The sequence below is a fragment of the Chelmon rostratus genome, chromosome 1 (assembly GCF_017976325.1).
Source record: "Chelmon rostratus isolate fCheRos1 chromosome 1, fCheRos1.pri, whole genome shotgun sequence".
In the NCBI taxonomy this organism is placed as follows: Eukaryota; Metazoa; Chordata; class Actinopteri; order Chaetodontiformes; family Chaetodontidae; genus Chelmon; species Chelmon rostratus.
The window spans coordinates 29,013,737-29,030,442 of record NC_055658.1 but is presented as its reverse complement, the minus strand read 5'-3'; the positions used below and the strand labels follow the sequence as shown (position 1 = coordinate 29,030,442).

The 16,706-nt window shown below is 40.2% G+C and overlaps 1 protein-coding gene across 1 annotated transcript in view; it reads left to right on the top strand.

Annotated features, from left to right (window-relative positions):
* Positions 1 to 248: 248 nt before the first annotated feature.
* The window catches only part of LOC121606874 (E3 SUMO-protein ligase PIAS1-like), a 48,453-nt gene continuing 31,995 nt past the window's right edge, over positions 249 to 16,706 (top strand). The window contains exon 1 of the mRNA XM_041937471.1: positions 249 to 266. The gene's annotated coding sequence lies outside the window, so the exon portion shown is untranslated. The remainder of the gene's footprint in view (positions 267 to 16,706) is intronic.

Sequence of the window (16,706 nt, the reverse complement as noted above, 5' to 3'; positions counted from 1 at the left end):
GGGTGGAATTGGCTCAGTATATTGATTGAAAGAACACACAAACAGTGAGTTAAGATTAAAATTTTGTTGTTTTTCTTTTCTATTCTTTCGTTCGGTAATATTCTACAACATTCTATGGCCGTTTTTCCCCTCATCACTTGTGTTCCTGAACGCACCCCGTCGCTGTGTGCGCGTTCCCGCAGCGCTCTGCGCGTCCCAGTCATGTGACAACACCTCACCACGCCTGCGCAAACAAATACAAGATGGCGGAGAGTGCGGAACTGAAGGTAAGGCGCAGCCTGAAATCGTTTTAAATTTACTCGGTTACCGAGCGTTTGAGTGTAAAGTCACACAGTGCGTCAGTGATTTAAGCCTCCGGGGGCTGAGTTGTTGTCAGATTTGATGTTTATCGCTCAAACACAGCAGGAACTTTATTGAATCCGCGAGCGCCACAGCTTGCGCGAGCATGTTTATGTTGATATTGAGACGCGCTGGTTTGGCTGAACGGACCGTTTTCCTCAGTACACCAGCTCCTGGCAGGGCGGCACTGACTTTCCAACCATCCTCTGTGTGTTGTTTTAACGCGAAGGCAGCCGTTCATGACACGGTAACTGTCGCTGTGCGGTTTGTTGGAAGATTTGAAAAAATAGCGTTCGCTCGCGAGCGTTTGTCGCTCCGACAGCCTCCAGACTGTCAGTCGGTTTGAATGTGACAGCGGCGGCATCATGCGGGTTGGTTCGTGTTTGAAAGCACAACGCATGGACGGATTGTCCTGCAAATATGAATGATTATAAAGTTGCTGTCGATACCTCGCACGTCTGCAGCTGAAGTAACGTTACGTGGCGTGGTCATTAATACATGTGACTCGCTTTACCTGTTGATACGCGCGTAATAAACACACATTGCTTCATGTCTCGGCTCACTGGCGGCTGTTTAACCGTTTCATCAGCAAAGTGTCCCGGTGGTCAGTCCCCAGACATTCGTCGTTAATGCACCTTGCCTTTAAATGACTGTTTTCTTTGGCACCTGCACTGAAACACTGTTTTAATTTGACTTTTTGCAGCAGCGTTGGGGCATATGTAGCAGTTATTGATCGATGAGTCTTGGGCTATTTTTAGACTCCCCCCCCAGTGTGCGTCCACTGCCTACCCGGGATCTGTGGATCCATACATGCTCCTTTGTGCCAGATGCTGCTCAACACACTTTAATTAACAGGTTTTTAGCTGCACCCTCTGCTTCTTCTAAAAAGCCAGATGTGGTCTCATTATATAGCTTACCAGTGCCTGTATATTATAGCTTTTCCCTTATTAATGATGATTATAATAATGATCCGGTTACAGCTACTAAAACTCCAACCTTTGCTTGCTTTTTCTCATTTTCATAATGCAAGTCGAACACTTGGGGGGTCGGGCTCCAGCTGATGATTGTTTTCATCGTCAGATAATGAGCGAATTACTTTCTGTATCTATAAAATGTCAGAGGATAATGAGAAAAACTGCTGTCTCCACGTTGTTTTGAGCAACAGTCAGAAACCCAAAAAGATATTTTGTTTACAATCACAGAAGTTTAAGAAAAGCAGCAAATCCTCGCAGTTGAGAAGCTGGAGCTCTTTCACTCGCATTTTTGCTTGGTTTAAACAATTGATTGATGACCTAAATAGTTGCCAGTAGATTGTCTGTCAGTTGATTGATCGACAAATAGTTTAATGTCTACTTGTTACTTTTTGGACTGTACAATATTCTTTGAGCTCTGGAAAGGTGTGACAAGCACGTGTCTTTAGTTAGTTTTTTATAGGTTAATAGATGAACAATGAAAAATAATAATCAGCAGCTGAGTGAGGATAGATGTGTTTTTTGTGGGATGCAGCTCTTGTTAAAATGAAAGAACGATGGCGGTTTCTTGCCTATGCAAACATAAAGGAAGTCATTAAGCTGGTGTGCTTTTAGGCTGCGTGCCTGAGTGTTAACCTCACGCCCTGTTGTTGACTCCACGGTAACGATGAACCACTGATGATACTTCACATACTCCCACTTTGAGGAAGCTTTTGCACATGCATAGTTTATTTCCAAAATTATACTGATCTCGTCATCCAACTGCTGTAGAAGGTGCTGGAGCAGGATCTGACAAACTGGCCTGAGGACTTTGTTTAGAATCCAACCAAGTGAGATTTGGTTTATCAGTGACTGACTGGTGATTGATTCGGCTCTTGCTAACCTGAGTTGAAGCACTTATGAGTTCCTAATTCTTACATAACTCCTTGAACGTTAGTTCTTGAAATGCACTCTTGCTTTCCGTCCCAAATGAGTGTTTTTGTTAACCTCCTCTGTGAGATCTGCATGAAGACGGCAGACCTTTTCTTTTCCACTTTTCTTCTCATAGGAATTAACTGAAGTCAGCAGCAACATCTCTGAAATGACCATTTTCTTAGCTCTAGGTGGAAATATCTCCAACCTGAGCTCAGCGTACCTCCTCAGGATTTCAGAAGAGTTACGCTCTGAAAACAAATAAATCTGAGCATGTCAAGTGAAGCTGCTCAACCTCGTCTGTTAAAATAATGTCAACCAAAAATGTTCAACCAAAATGCAGAGATGAGACCCCTAAAGTCCTCCAGCCTGAGCAATTACAATATGTAATAGTTTATCTGTTAAGAAACATAACAAGCCTGTGGACATGTTTTTCACACAGTGTTTTTGATTAAATGACTTGGAAAATTATTTGCGTTTTGGTCAGTCAGTTGTGACCAGACGAGGTGATGGACACTTCTTTGGTTGCCATTAGTTTGTATATACCACCATGAGGATGGTAGATTATCTCATTATTATTTTACATTTCTATTTGCCATATATGCCACTTTTTGTTAAACAGCAGAGACTCTTTAGTGATGGTATTTTCCAGTTGTCCAGTCAAATAATGCACCAGTATTACCCCTCAAACCACTTGTCTAACTCCTTGGTGTCCATCCTGGCTATGAGCACATTTAATGATGTTTTAAGTATTAATGTTGTAGGACATCTCACAGTGACTGAGCACAGTGGCCATCCTGCTGATGAAATAGTGCACACACTTTAAGACATGATATAGACATGTTACAGCAGATTACAACATTATTTTTTCCCCTTTAGGTGAACATGTGTAAGAACATTGTATTCAAGTTCACACTTTGAAAATAATCTCATGAATTTTAGTGAAATATGTCAAAACTCAATTTCTTTTAAAAGAATAACTGCTTTTTTTCTCCAAGCAGATCTTTAATGACATAAAACTAAACTGAAGGATATATAACATCTAAATGAGAATTTTGTCAGTGAAAGAGCAAATGTCTGGATGTCTGGTTGAATCCAGGTTGCCACAAACCCCGAATTTAAACCTTCACACAAAGTATTTTTAGATTTTTAGAGTAGGGCAAGGACATTTTTTAAGACAATGAGCTTGTCACCTTTTTCAGGCAGCAGTCAAGACCTCTGACAGTTGACAGTGTTGACGGATCGAGTTTAATTACTTTTTGTTGCATTTATTGTAAGCAAAAAAAAAAATTGCAGTCAGAACTGATCAGGTTTAGTTCAAATGCGTCTTTCACCTCTGTGATTCACACTGTTGGATTTTGTAGTACATTCCATTGCGCCATCATACATAGTAACAGCAGTAATACTGATGCAACAACAAGGAATTACTGCTCATAAAACAGACATGTTCGTGTTGTAATGTTGTAATGTTACGGTAATCTTAATGATCTATCCCCTGTCCTGTCTCCGTTGTCATGTGAATATACTCATTAGGATGTGAAAATATTAAATAATCAAAGATGAGCCCCACTAACTCTGGCACATCGTGGCATTTTACAACCCTTTCGCACCTGAGTTGAAAAATGTGTGTTATTTTAATGACTGCAGCATGTGGTGTTTTTGTCAGCCACCATAGGAGTGGAGAGCACTGAACTGGCTGTGATGTTGTGCACTGGCCTGGCCTTGTGTGTGGCAGGAGTCCTCAGCCCACCAGAAAGAGAGAACTCAGAAGCTATGGATGCAGACAAAATAACATTACAGTGCTCTTTACTGTATTTAAACATAACCTGTGTTTGCTCTGTAACATATAGCAATGTGACAGATTATTATTTGCTCCATTGACTAATCTGCTGTTTACGTTCTATCTTAATAGATGCATTTTTTTTCTAGAAATTGTCTCGATATTGAGAAACAGGCCCGTCACATGTCTCCTTGCTATTGCTTGTATTGTCTAAGCCGACACCTGAAACCCAAAGAGATTTACCAAATGAATATGAAAAGCATCCGAAAGCAGCAAATTCTCACATATGAGAAGCTGAAACCAGAAAATTATTTTTTGTGAAAATTACTGAATAGTTGCTAATTAATTTTCTGTTAATCAACTAATCAGTTCAGCTCTAGTAATATGATCCTACCTGCTTTATTGTTTTGATTTCAGTGAAATATGTTCAGATTGGCTGTTTAACATGCATTCCAAAAGCACCTGTGACTTTGTTTTATTCCAGCTTTGCAGAGCTAATGATTGTTTTTATTATTAAAATTGTTAATCTGATGATAATTATTTGGTCTATGAAATTTCAGAAAATGGTGAAAAATACTGTCACACTTTCCTGAAGTCTTCACATTGCTTGTTTCATCCGATAAACAGTTCAAAACCCAGAGATAGTCAGTTTACTACTAGAAGGCTACAACGTCGGAACGTTTGCTTGAAAACTTGAAGATTTAAAGCAATTCATTGATTATCAAAGGAGTTGATTCATTTTGTGTCGCTTAAGTAATCAATCATTGGACTAAATATTTCAGCTTTGATATATGCTGGTTTGCACTGCTGCACGTTTTTTTTTCGTAGTTGCCTTAGGCTGTATAAGATTATATTTTATACAGTGAATTCATGCATAAATCTGTGTTGCAGTCTTCTCAGACAAAATCTGTGCTTGTGAAAGCCTCTGATGTTGCCAGGCCCCCAAATGTGTCCTGTTGCATCGCATTTTGTTTCACAGGAGTCCTGAGCTGCCTCAGCTTCTTTGAACTGTCTTCTCTCTCCTCTGGAGCTGCTGCAGCAGCAACCTGGCAATACAAATAACGGTCTGTGCGCTGGCGGCTTATAGGTGGAGACAGTCTATTTGTAGAGCCTGTGGCTAGGTTAATCCCTAATGATACAGGTCCTCTTCTCTGCTCCCCTACATCCTTTCAACACCTGCCTATTTCTCTTATTGTCAGTGTCATTATCGCTGCAGTTAATTATCAGTTTAAAGAGAATTAGACGGTCACATGGAAATCACCAGAGTGAATGATAACTGTTCTCATCTGTTGGTGTATTTAAAGCTTACACGCATGTGCAGGTGTTGGCGTGTGTTTCCAGCTCATGCCAGGTGATAAAGAGTTAGATTTTGTGGCCTTTCACAGCATCATCTCAGACACAAAAGTCCAAGAAATTAAGAATTGGGATAGGTGGATTAAAGATGTACAGCAGTGAACAGCTGAATGTATAAAGCTCACAGTGTGAAACACTAAACAGATGTTGCATGTCTCGTCTGTTGCAGAAATGTCAGAGGTGTTTAGTGTTGCACCAGCTGGAACAGACTGTTGTAGAGAGTTTATTGCCTTTTTCCTTGTTCTCTGCATTTAGTCAAGTATATCAGATAGACTGCCAGATAAAGATAACAAACATGCTTTCTCACTTGAGACTGCATGACACATGTGCTGTATGTTCAGCCCCGTCAAACCAGCATTTAAGATCTGTTATTGGCCAAGATTTTGCCCCGTGAGAGCAGCCATTGACTTCTGTTTGGCTTCGTTGAGATGGAGTGTTTCTTAACTCCTGTGGTGATTTTGTTACGCAGTCTTGTTGCCGTGGAAACATGTCACATTTGAGATAGACATGAGTTGGTAGCAGTTTGGAGCTAAATTATGAGTTTCCAACTGGAAGGGAAAGACAGGCATTTCACTGGCCACCCTCCTGGTACATTTGTTTTAGGTTTTTAGATATTTGGAATATCAGAGAGATTTTGGTTTGATGCAAAAGGGATAAATTAATTTTAAAAAGAGCCTGAAAAGCCTGTCATCATAGAATATTTCTTTATCCTGCTGCAGGCTTTAGCAGTCTGGTGTGTTTTCTCAGACCCTCGCCTGGTCGCTCATAAATCTCTCCACCCGAGGCACGCAGCTTTGTGCAACTTGCATGCAGAGTTTAGTTTTACTGTCACTTTTGTAATTTGTGACTCATAATTCATTTATGATTTGCAGCAATGTGTCACACGTTTTTGCGTAAGACATGCATCAAGATTAGCTGCCGTTCTCCAATAAATCTCGAGTTTCATGTCCTGCTAACTTCGTTGCTAAGACACCATACAGGTTACCCAAACAGAAACAGCAATCTGAAAAGAATTTTGGACGCCTTGTTTCATACATTTGCAAGTTAATTAGGAGGAAGTTTCTTCTTGAAGCACCTGCTTTCCCATACAGACTTCATTGTCATGGTTGATGTGACTGGACAAGGACTGCAGCGGTTTACTGGTTTCACGGTATACCATGGTATGAACATAGATGGTTATCGTACCATATTCATTTGCTTATCTGCAGTACTGAATTATATCATACAAGTGGCATTAAAAAGATAATTCAAGTCTTTCTCAAGTTTGATGTCTGAAAAAAAATGTTCTGTTTGCACTCCTTCAAGAGTAATTTGCTTATAATAATTAAATCATTATAATAATAATAATAGTTGTTTAATACTGTGAAAGTGTGATATTTTCTGAGATGTTGTCATACCATGAAAATCTCATACTGTTGCAACCCTAGTCTGGACATTAGTCTACTCAGGTGGCTCTAGTTTAAATTATAAAGTATGACAGTGATTTAAGATTTTGTATTACGTGTGTGTTCAGGGCTGTTTGTCTGCCTGGAGTTAAAAGGCTCAAGGAAACAATAAGGATTAAATGGAAATCATTCTGAAAAACACAAAAAAAAGTTCATGTCCCACCTTTAGATGTTGACTCCACAGCTTTTTGTCTCATGTGACGAAGTGATGGTGAATCTCTGGAACTGGTAAAGATGTTTCCTGAATAGTCAACTTGAAGGGTTAATAGCTAATAATAGAAGTGAGCACACACTGTAGCCCCTCCAGTGACCTGTAACCCAAGGGACCGCAGCTTAAGACACTGATTCTGCAAACACTCCCGTTCTTTAGGAAGTAGCCTGCTGTGAGCAGAAGATCCCTCTGCATTTTAAAGAAAACAGCTTTGTTTGCTTTGCTTGAAGGATAAAATTAATTGAAAATGATGATCCAGTTACCTGTGGAATGACGGCCTTGGTGATTGATTATGCATTCAGTATGTTTGAGTGTTTATTGTGCAATAAACACATTTCTGGAAAGTAATCAGCTCTGTGTGATACCAGCATGCTTCTGTAGGGCGCCAAACTAAAAATGCCCATCATAATGAATCTGGTTGTCTCTTACAGCCAGTGCTTGTTTTTTTTCCACAGAAATACCTGAATTTATATTTAATTGATTTCCTAAAGTTGTCATTTTACTTACTGATCTTTGATTGATCGATTCGTTCAGCGGGAAATTATTAGAGCTGTAACAAATGTCATTTTCGTTACACTCGAAGCTTTTATTTGATGTTTTCGAATGAAGTTTTGAATCCCTGTCGTCATAATTTTATGACATTGTCGCTCCAAAAAAAAAAAAAAATCCTCAAACAAAATGCTCAGTTTGAATAAAGTCATTCATCGGATTAAATGAGGTAGTCTTTTTTCATTAAATCAACTTTCTTAAATGGTATAACTTGTCAGTTGTCAGTTTTAGCAACATAAATACAAATGTATATACTTGTATGTGTATTTAGAGGTCTGATGCAGCCGCCTCTATCTGTAGTCACCACTCTGTGGGATCGATCACTGTCTGTCCACTGTTGATTTAGAATTCCAGTGTCAGTGTTACCAATGAAGTTTTGAACTATTCTGTATAGCCGTACACATTATCATTAAAAACATGTATGACACACACTGCAGCCCTTATGGAGCTACTTATTATGCAGTGCCTCTGGTGTTGACTGTTGCCAGATGTAGGGGTGGGTTGAGTTAGCGGGTTCAAAGGTGGTAAAATACTCAAATTCGTAAAGCTCAGCCACCAAGGAATCCCTTCTTGAATCTTTCATTAACAATTAATAATCTATTTAGTTGGTGGCATTTGCCTCTTCTGGTGGCTTTTTACAAACAATAGACTGATAATATATACAATATCTATATACCTCACCACAAGAAGAAAAAGGAGTCAGGACACGGTTAATGAATGTCACGGAGGTGTCACCCTCTCAGCAGAGTAGAATATCTGTTAGTGTGGTAGTTTATTAGTCTCTTAGTTTCAGTGTGAGGCTTGTCTGGTAATTGGTCCCCAAATGAACTACAGTAACCGATTACTGATGAAGAAGCTAGATTCTTTTGTTCCAGTTGAAGTTTGTTTCGTTGCTGCTCAGGGTGAAATTTAAGCAGTACATTTTTTTTTAACTAAAAGATGTCCCCAGTCCCCTGGGGAAAAAGATTTGATAAGGGATTCAAAAGTATTCTGATTCGATGAAATGCTGTCGAACGCCATCCCTTGGCCTTCCTTGCTCTTCTTACCATTATCCAAAATGTGCCATCATGGTGAAAGACTATTCCTGTCAGTCAACATTGCCTCAGAGGCAAAGTGTTTCCAGAAATGACTTTTGCAGTTTTCAGTAGTGCTGGCAAAGCTATTGCAGGCTCTGCAGCAGCCTGTCATCTGCCACACAGTTTGTTACTAATAAGATCAGTGTCATAATGTTGAAAATATGTCACTTCAATTTTAGGCTTTTTCTACAACCCTGATTCCAAAAAAGTTTGGACATTGTGTAAAACATAAGATAAAACAGCATGTGATAATTTGCAAACCAGTTTTGATCATCTGCTCAATCAAAAACAATACAAAGACAATATGTTTAATGTTTGACCTCAGTGACTTCATTGATTTTTATAAATATCTGCTTATTCTGAATTTGATGCAGCAGCATGTTTCAAACAAGTTGGGACAGGAGCAACAAAAGACTGGGAAAGATGTGGAACGCTCCAAAAACACCTGTTTGGAACATTCCACAGGTAAACAGGTTGAGTGGTAACAGGTGATAGTATCATGATTGGGTATTGAAGGAGCATCCTGGAAAGACTCAGTGGTTCACAAGCGAGGATGGAGGGAGGTTCACCACTTTGTGAACACATGATTGTATAAATATTTTGTAAAACCGTTCTGAACACAGTTGCATCCTGTTTTTATCAACATTTTACACAGCGTCCTAACGTTTTTTCCCACCATGAAACTGTAGTGAGACTTGAGGCAGAGTAGAAATTCAATTGGGAGAATTCATTCAGCTTGGTATCCCCACCTAAGCTGCCTTCTTTCTCTGAATGAAGCTCAGGACTAGACCACGATAATGCAATTGCAATTCCCAGGTGGCCCTGAGCCCAACATCAGATAGGACACTAATGATAAAAAGGCATCTGTGCTCTCTTCTCTACCAGCAGCATGTTTGTTGCACAGCTTGCAGTCTCAGGCTTCTCTCTATGCAATTCCCCTTCATCTCGATGTCTGCAGATCTCCACTAACTCTGCAGGATTAAAAGGTTGCAGAGGGCGAGTGAAACTCATTGGTCGTCCTACTCTTTGTCATTTCCTCGCCAAACCAGTGCAATGGGATGATGGTGTCTAATGTCTTGTTTTCAGCCTTTCAGCTTCTGTTCCTTCCTTCTTTCTTCTAAACAGGGGTGAGGTCAGTGACAATCAAACAGGTGTTTTGCCCCTGCTCACTTTGCCATCACGTTTTTCCCTCCTAGTTTTTCCTGCCAACCATCTTTGTCCACATGTATGGCAGCAAAACTGTGCTGTTTGGTTGCTACCAGCAGCATGTACCTGCACTGTTTTGGCACTGGATTTCAAACCCTCTTGTCATCACAGCTTTGTCTGGTTCAGCATTGAAGGGGACGGGTTTCAGATTCACTATCTGCCTTTGGCAAGCTGGGACTAGACCTCTATAGCCTCAGGTGTGGTGGCACAGCATTTAACGTACTAATGATTAAAAGAGAAATCATTCTGCACTCAGTCCAGCTGGGTTGCATGAACGGTTTCTGCTTGGGGAAGCAATGGCGTCCCAAACTCCGTCTTCTGTTTGATCCACAATGTGCACTATGATTTTGATACAGACACAGGAGGGAGAGAAAACAACAGGCGGAGAGTTAAGCCTGAGTCAGAGTAGCTGGAAGGCTAAGAGGTGGGGGGATGGGAGGACAGAGAGGGGAGGAGGATCGGGAGGGAGCTGGCACTCAGTACAGAGACCTCTAGCCGAGAGTGGGAGCTTTATATAATGGCCAGGTAGTGTGCAAGCTCCCCCTCCATCCGCCTACACAACCTCCACACACCCACGCACAAACACACACATCCTGCAGAACCTTTGCAGAAACTGCTTGGCACAACATTATTAGCCTCACCATCTCCCAGTCTCCTGGGACTCCAAAGAACTGCATTACTGTTCACCTCCTCAAAACCAAGTAAAGTGCAGCAGATTTTTTTTAGCTCTGCTAACAAACGCGGGACTCAAAGGGAAATGATGTCAGGTTTCTTAAAGCTGCTACTTTTGTCTGGTTAGGTGTAACGACCGGCGCTGCCTCTAGGGGACGCCAGCCAAGCTTTTAGACTTTTACTGTCCCCCCTTCAGTGTAAATCCCACTTTAGCAGTTTATCTGAATGGGTCAGAACTTCTGTTCTTCTGCTCTTCCTTTGGGGAGAGAAATTTAACCGCATAATAGTGCCGTTTAAAACGTCATATAATCAAATTCATACTGAGGAAAGGGCAAGAGAGAAACGGGACATATGCGAGCACTACAACTTGCACTTCATTGTTGACATTGTTTCTCATACGCATCCATGGTGAAGTTACCTGTTTCTAATAGGGTTTTTCCTTGGGTCAGTCCGCTTCTTGGGTCACGCTTGATGACTTCCTTAGCATTTGAGAAGTTGATTCCTTTTTTTAAATTAAGAAAGGGTTTTTGTATAAGCATGTTTACATTTCCACCAATGAAGGTACTGCACACTGTTTTGGTATTGGTTCCTTAACACAGGTATCACATCTGCACTAGTATCAGAAAATTTAAGAACCTACACCATATAGATACTGTGCCAACATATTTCATGGTCAAATAACAAACAGCTTTCTCGAATGATCCACTTGCATTCTTAGAGTAGGAACCTGTGCTAGCACTGTCATCAGAAGTTGTGTTTTGTCACACAGTTATATTAGATTGATTGCAGTTTGAGCCCTGAAAAACATCAGCATCCTCAGTCAGTAAATACAGGCAACACAGTGATAGAAACATGAAGTTTCAGTGCACCTAAAGATGACTGCCAATATTTTCTGACTACTTTTTGAAGGTTTTAAGCGTAAAATCTTGAGATTGCTTGAGGTTGCAAGTGAGAGTCAGAATCAAGGTGTGGTCTAGAGGCTCCTGTTTCACCGCATTACTTCTGAGTGTCGTCATGAGGGGAGATAATATTTATGTTGCACTGTGTCGCCTCGGGCAATGGGAAAAAAAATGCCTAAATGTGTCTTCCTGTGCAGGCTGAATTTCTACCAGGCCATTTTAATCTTGCAACCAAGGATTTTTCCTAAGCAAGTGGAGTTCATTGTCATTGTCAAAACCCTTTTTATCTTGTGCCTGTGTCAGCCCTGTGAAAGGAAGGTTTCGAGCTTGTTGGCTTTTGAAAGTGTCATTGTGTGCATCTCATATGATGGTCATGTGACTGAGCCGTGCATTTGAGGTTTTGCACACGCATCAGCCATTTGGCCAGCACATATGATCACTGCAAGCTTAATGATCTCTCGTGTGGTGTGTGGGTCCTGATGCTTTGTGTGTGTGTATGTGTGTGTGTGAGAACATGTTCCCCCTCGCATGCTAAGTCTGTGTGTGCCAGATCTGTGGCATGCATGCGCAGTCTTTGTGACTGCACTCTACGTGTGAGTTCAGTTGAACCGAAGCACCTCTCATGATAACCATGAAATGTTTAGTGTGCTTGTGTGTGCGCGTTATGCATTTGTTTGCACTTATTTGTGGTCATTTCTCCTTTTAAAGTTTGTTTGTGTGTTTGCTGATTGTGTGTGATTTAAGATAAAACACTGATTTAAAAAAATTAAGAATTGACACTTTTCACTGGGTACATTTTGACATGAAACAGTAGGAAAAGCAGAGGTGTAAAAAATAAAATTAACTCCATGATGACATTTTAACACTTAGTGTGATTATTATTGGGCATCTAAAACTAAACCTGTAAATGTTACAGTACATTTAAACACTAAACTTCACTGGAAAACAACTTATGCTTAAAAACAACCATAAACAACAGCACATATACAACAAAGATATATAAAAGTTTTTGAGAAAAATAGGACTCAAATATTCAAAATGCAGCCATTAAAACTTAAAAAAGTCAGAATTATAATAAACTGTCCTGAGCCAGTACTTAATGCAAGTGTTAATGCACTGGATTAAACTCTAATCACGATGCCTTTTCAATGTGGTCACACAGGCCAGTACTGATCAGAACTGCAATTATTAGCCAGTATATCGATTAGTTGAGAAACAAAATTAATTTTGTTAACAGTTTTACAATCAGTTGATTCATTTTGAGTCATTATTTAAGAAAAAATGCCACATTCCTTGGTTCCAGCTTTTCAAATGTTAATATACTGTATATAATAAAGGTTTCTTAGTGTTGATGGTGTTTTCTGTGATAGTAACCTTTATATAGTTTAGTTTTCTGGACAATTGGTTGCCCAAAATGAGACATTTGAACACGTCTTTGGGAAATTATGTTGTACATTTTTATTATTTTGTGACATTTTACGGAAAATAATGATGGATTATTAGCCAGTGTATTGTTTGCTCTCTATCCAGTAATTGACAACAAGATGACAAGCAAAGACACACCTGCAGCAAAGAAAACAGAAGTAGATGACAGCAGAGACATAGAGGAACATGGCTACAGTCCCTAAAATAACAGGGGACATAAAAGATGAATACTGATCAGAACTTTCTCAGAAACCAGAGCTCATAACCAGCCTGTCTGCGGTTTTGGGCGCCAGTGTTTCTCCTGACAGATAAAACAGCCCATTCAGGGTGACTCGGCCACTGGCCAGTTCCAACCTGTCTTCATCAAACAGGCGTTTGCGCTGCCTGTTTCCCTTCATTAAATCTAACTTTCTCTGTGATCCCTCATTTCTCACAGCACAGCTGCTGCCATTAACCTGTGTTTCTGTTCATTTTGTCAGACAATGTAGTGATGAAATAATGATTGTATCAGCAGCACAATAGCTTGGTAATGACTGCAGGTTAAGGTAGTATTTATGAGCTGTGATCAATTTTGCAACCTTCGACTATGGAAACAGTAGAAAAAGTTTGAAGTTAAAAAAAAACAACATTGTGACTTTGTCTGCATTAATACACGGTATATGTGATCACAGGGTTAACAGATGGAAAATGATTGGCTGCTTTAGTCACTTGTGCTGATTAACAGTGATTATCACCATGCCTGACATGCTACTCCAGCAGAAACATCTGTAAATGCGCAGGAGCGAGCAGATTTCGGATTCTCTGTCACAATTCGATTCCCCAATATCGGCCGAGAACAAAACAATCAGCAGTCATCTCTCCAGTCATTATAGCTGAGGGTCGATCTGATCGCCAATCGGCACGAGCTGCATGCAAGAGTCGATGTGCATGTTTCACTAAGCTGTGTGTATACGGGTGTTTTAATAATGTCTAAGCCTCTGGCAGATGCAGCAGTGTCACTCTGAACCTCTCTCTATCTCTGTCTCTCTGATAACACATGGAAACAAGCTATCTTCAGTTTAGTGCTCTGTGTTTGACAATGTTACGATAATGGAGTTGAGAAGTAGGAGGCTTTATTTCAGACATCATGGTAGTATAAATCCCATTAATTTCTGTAAGACAGTGTTAGATGACTGACTTTTGGTGCATTTCCAAGGCTTGGACGGCCATGAAACTCTCCCAGTTGGATCATCAGTACAAAATACGAGCAATTGTGTTCGAGTTTATCTTGTTCCTAATGTACGAAGTAAAAGCTACGAGCCTGTGTGCAGAGGAGCTTAAGGAGAGAAGTTAACTACTGCTCCTGAGGTGCATTTTGTCAAGGAAAATTCAACTACCAAGCTTAAAAATGTTGTTGCATGTGCTGCTAACGGCAGGTGGAAGCTTAAGGTTAGTCGATTGATTAATTAAGACTGACTGAAAAATAAAAGCATTCCCTTTGGATTTGCTGTTTTTTCTGTTGGTATCATTTTAAATCAAAAATCTTTGGGTTTGGATCTGACAGGACAAGGTGTTTGAAGACGTTGCACATTTTTCACTGTTTTCTTACATTTTAAGTTTAACTACAGTGACAAAGCATTTTGAATATGCTTCAGCTACAGTTTGTGCCTCTGACTGGTTCATGGCCATTTTATTCACAGTAATCTCACCAGTCTTACTGAACTGATGGTAAAAACTGCATTTCTTTTGGACTTTAAACTGATGCCCATAACTTAAAGACATAATACAGCTTAATAAACCAGGAGACTCTTGTGTTTCAGTTTTGATGAACATTATATTAGATTGTTAAAAGTAAACTGTAATGGGAATTTAAAGTGCTGAAAACTATTACAACCCCTCCCTCTTGTGTTTTCACTGCAAGCTGTGGAGAATTTCATTTGGTCTGGAGGCTCAGCTGCACTCACTCCCTCTCTCCCATCCCCCTTCCCTTTATCCCTCCATCAGTCATTCTCACCAGCTCTGGACACAGCAAATTATTACCCCACACCCCGCTCTCCGGTCTGACAAGAATCTACTAAACATACTGAGAGAGATGAGGCTGTCGTTACCATCATTCATGTCGAGCTCAAAGTGAAAGCTAACACAATGTCCACTGTAAATTATAAAAAAGCTGCTCAATGGTGCCTAAACACAACCATTTTCATGTCATTTTTTATCTTTGCCCTCGCTGAAATACGGCTAAATATCTCCTCCTTCCTTCTCCGTTGGTCAGCAAACAGCAAAACTGCGCATCCTAGACCACATCTGATGAGGAGACACAGCCCGGTTAGTCTGCTGAGTCTTAGCTTATTAAAACCTCCATTCTCTCCCCGCCTACTCACTGGGATCACCTGTACTGCTTTTCAATACAGCCGAACCCAGTTTTGTTGATCTTATACTGTTGGACAACTGCACGAGTATAAAACAGTGATTTGATCACAGCTCGTGTATTGACATTTAAAATGAGTGGTGACTGAGCGGCTTCCTAACTTTAGTGCCATACAGGCCTGACCCCATCCGAGCAGGCTTACAGCACGTCACGTTTTTGGAAAAGCTCTGCTTCTTTGTTCACACTGACACGCAAGGCTTGTTTGGTTTTAGTTATTCTGGAGAGGGTTTTTTAAAAAAAAGCTCACTTTTGGGATGTCAGAAACGCAGACTAAGTAGGTAGGAAGGCAACAACTGTGAGGAAAGAAACGCATCTTCACATGGGTGTAGTCGTGAAAATATGGATATCCAATTTTTCCAAAAAGAATAAGATTAGACCAGTCAGAAAACTGATATCCCGGTGTTTCAGGTCCACCCCATAGTAGCCACTAGCTGTTTCTTATAAAAGCATTATCGTTGTAATGAGGAATTTTCTGTGAAGGATCAACAGAGATGAAAATCTATCTGTTTTCTCTAAATTTTGGGCCAGTTTGGACACTGAGTCAGCTACAGATGTTTTGGAAAAATGAAGCAACGTGTCTCAGCAAGCACAAGAGAGAAGCAGCATGAGACACAAGCAGCACTGCATCTAAAAAGCTTTGAGCAGCTACACTAGAGCGGACATTGGAGTTTTATGAATGACTGCTCTGGCAGCTGTAGGTCAGCACACAAGGTACAAAGATGCAAAGTTTCTGTCCAGTCAATTTCTTTTCAAAGTTCGTCTTTGTGAGAGATGATGCTTTGCAAAGACCACCGCATGTTTTTCTGTTTACTGCTCTGCCAGCGGAGTCGAACGTCGGTTTACTTCCATCCTTTTCCATCTGTTCATCCCTCTGTCTGTTAACAGGATTTTGTCAGAACTTTTTGGAAAGGTTAGTTGTGTTGACTTTTGGTGGAAATCCAACATTTGGAGCTGTCATACCTTCACAGCTGCATAGCGTTGGTGGAGGCACCTGCCTCATTGAGTGCCATGGCATTTCTTCTGCATGGTTGGTAAAATTAATAACACCTTTGTTATTCATACTCATGGCGAGACAGTTTGAGAAATTCAGAGAAAGGTAGAAAAATGCAAGATAGAAAAACACATTTCACCAAAACTAAAATTGAGGAATAAAGTAATTTTGAGAAAAAAAAGTAAATAATATGTCAAAATGCCAAAAAAGTGGATTAAAGATAGGTCTCAGGGCCTGTAGTCCATAGCCTGGATGCTTTTTTTAGGCTAATACTGATGTCCATATTTGGATGTAAAAGAAAACAGGATATCAGCAGATAGTAATTTTTCCATTGAACATATTACATACACTATTTTGAATTGGACCCTTTAGATTCGACATGTACACCATTACCTATATCTGTAATAAGATAATATCGGCCAACATAACAGCCTGATCAATTTATCTGTCCAGCTGTACTACCTGGTAGT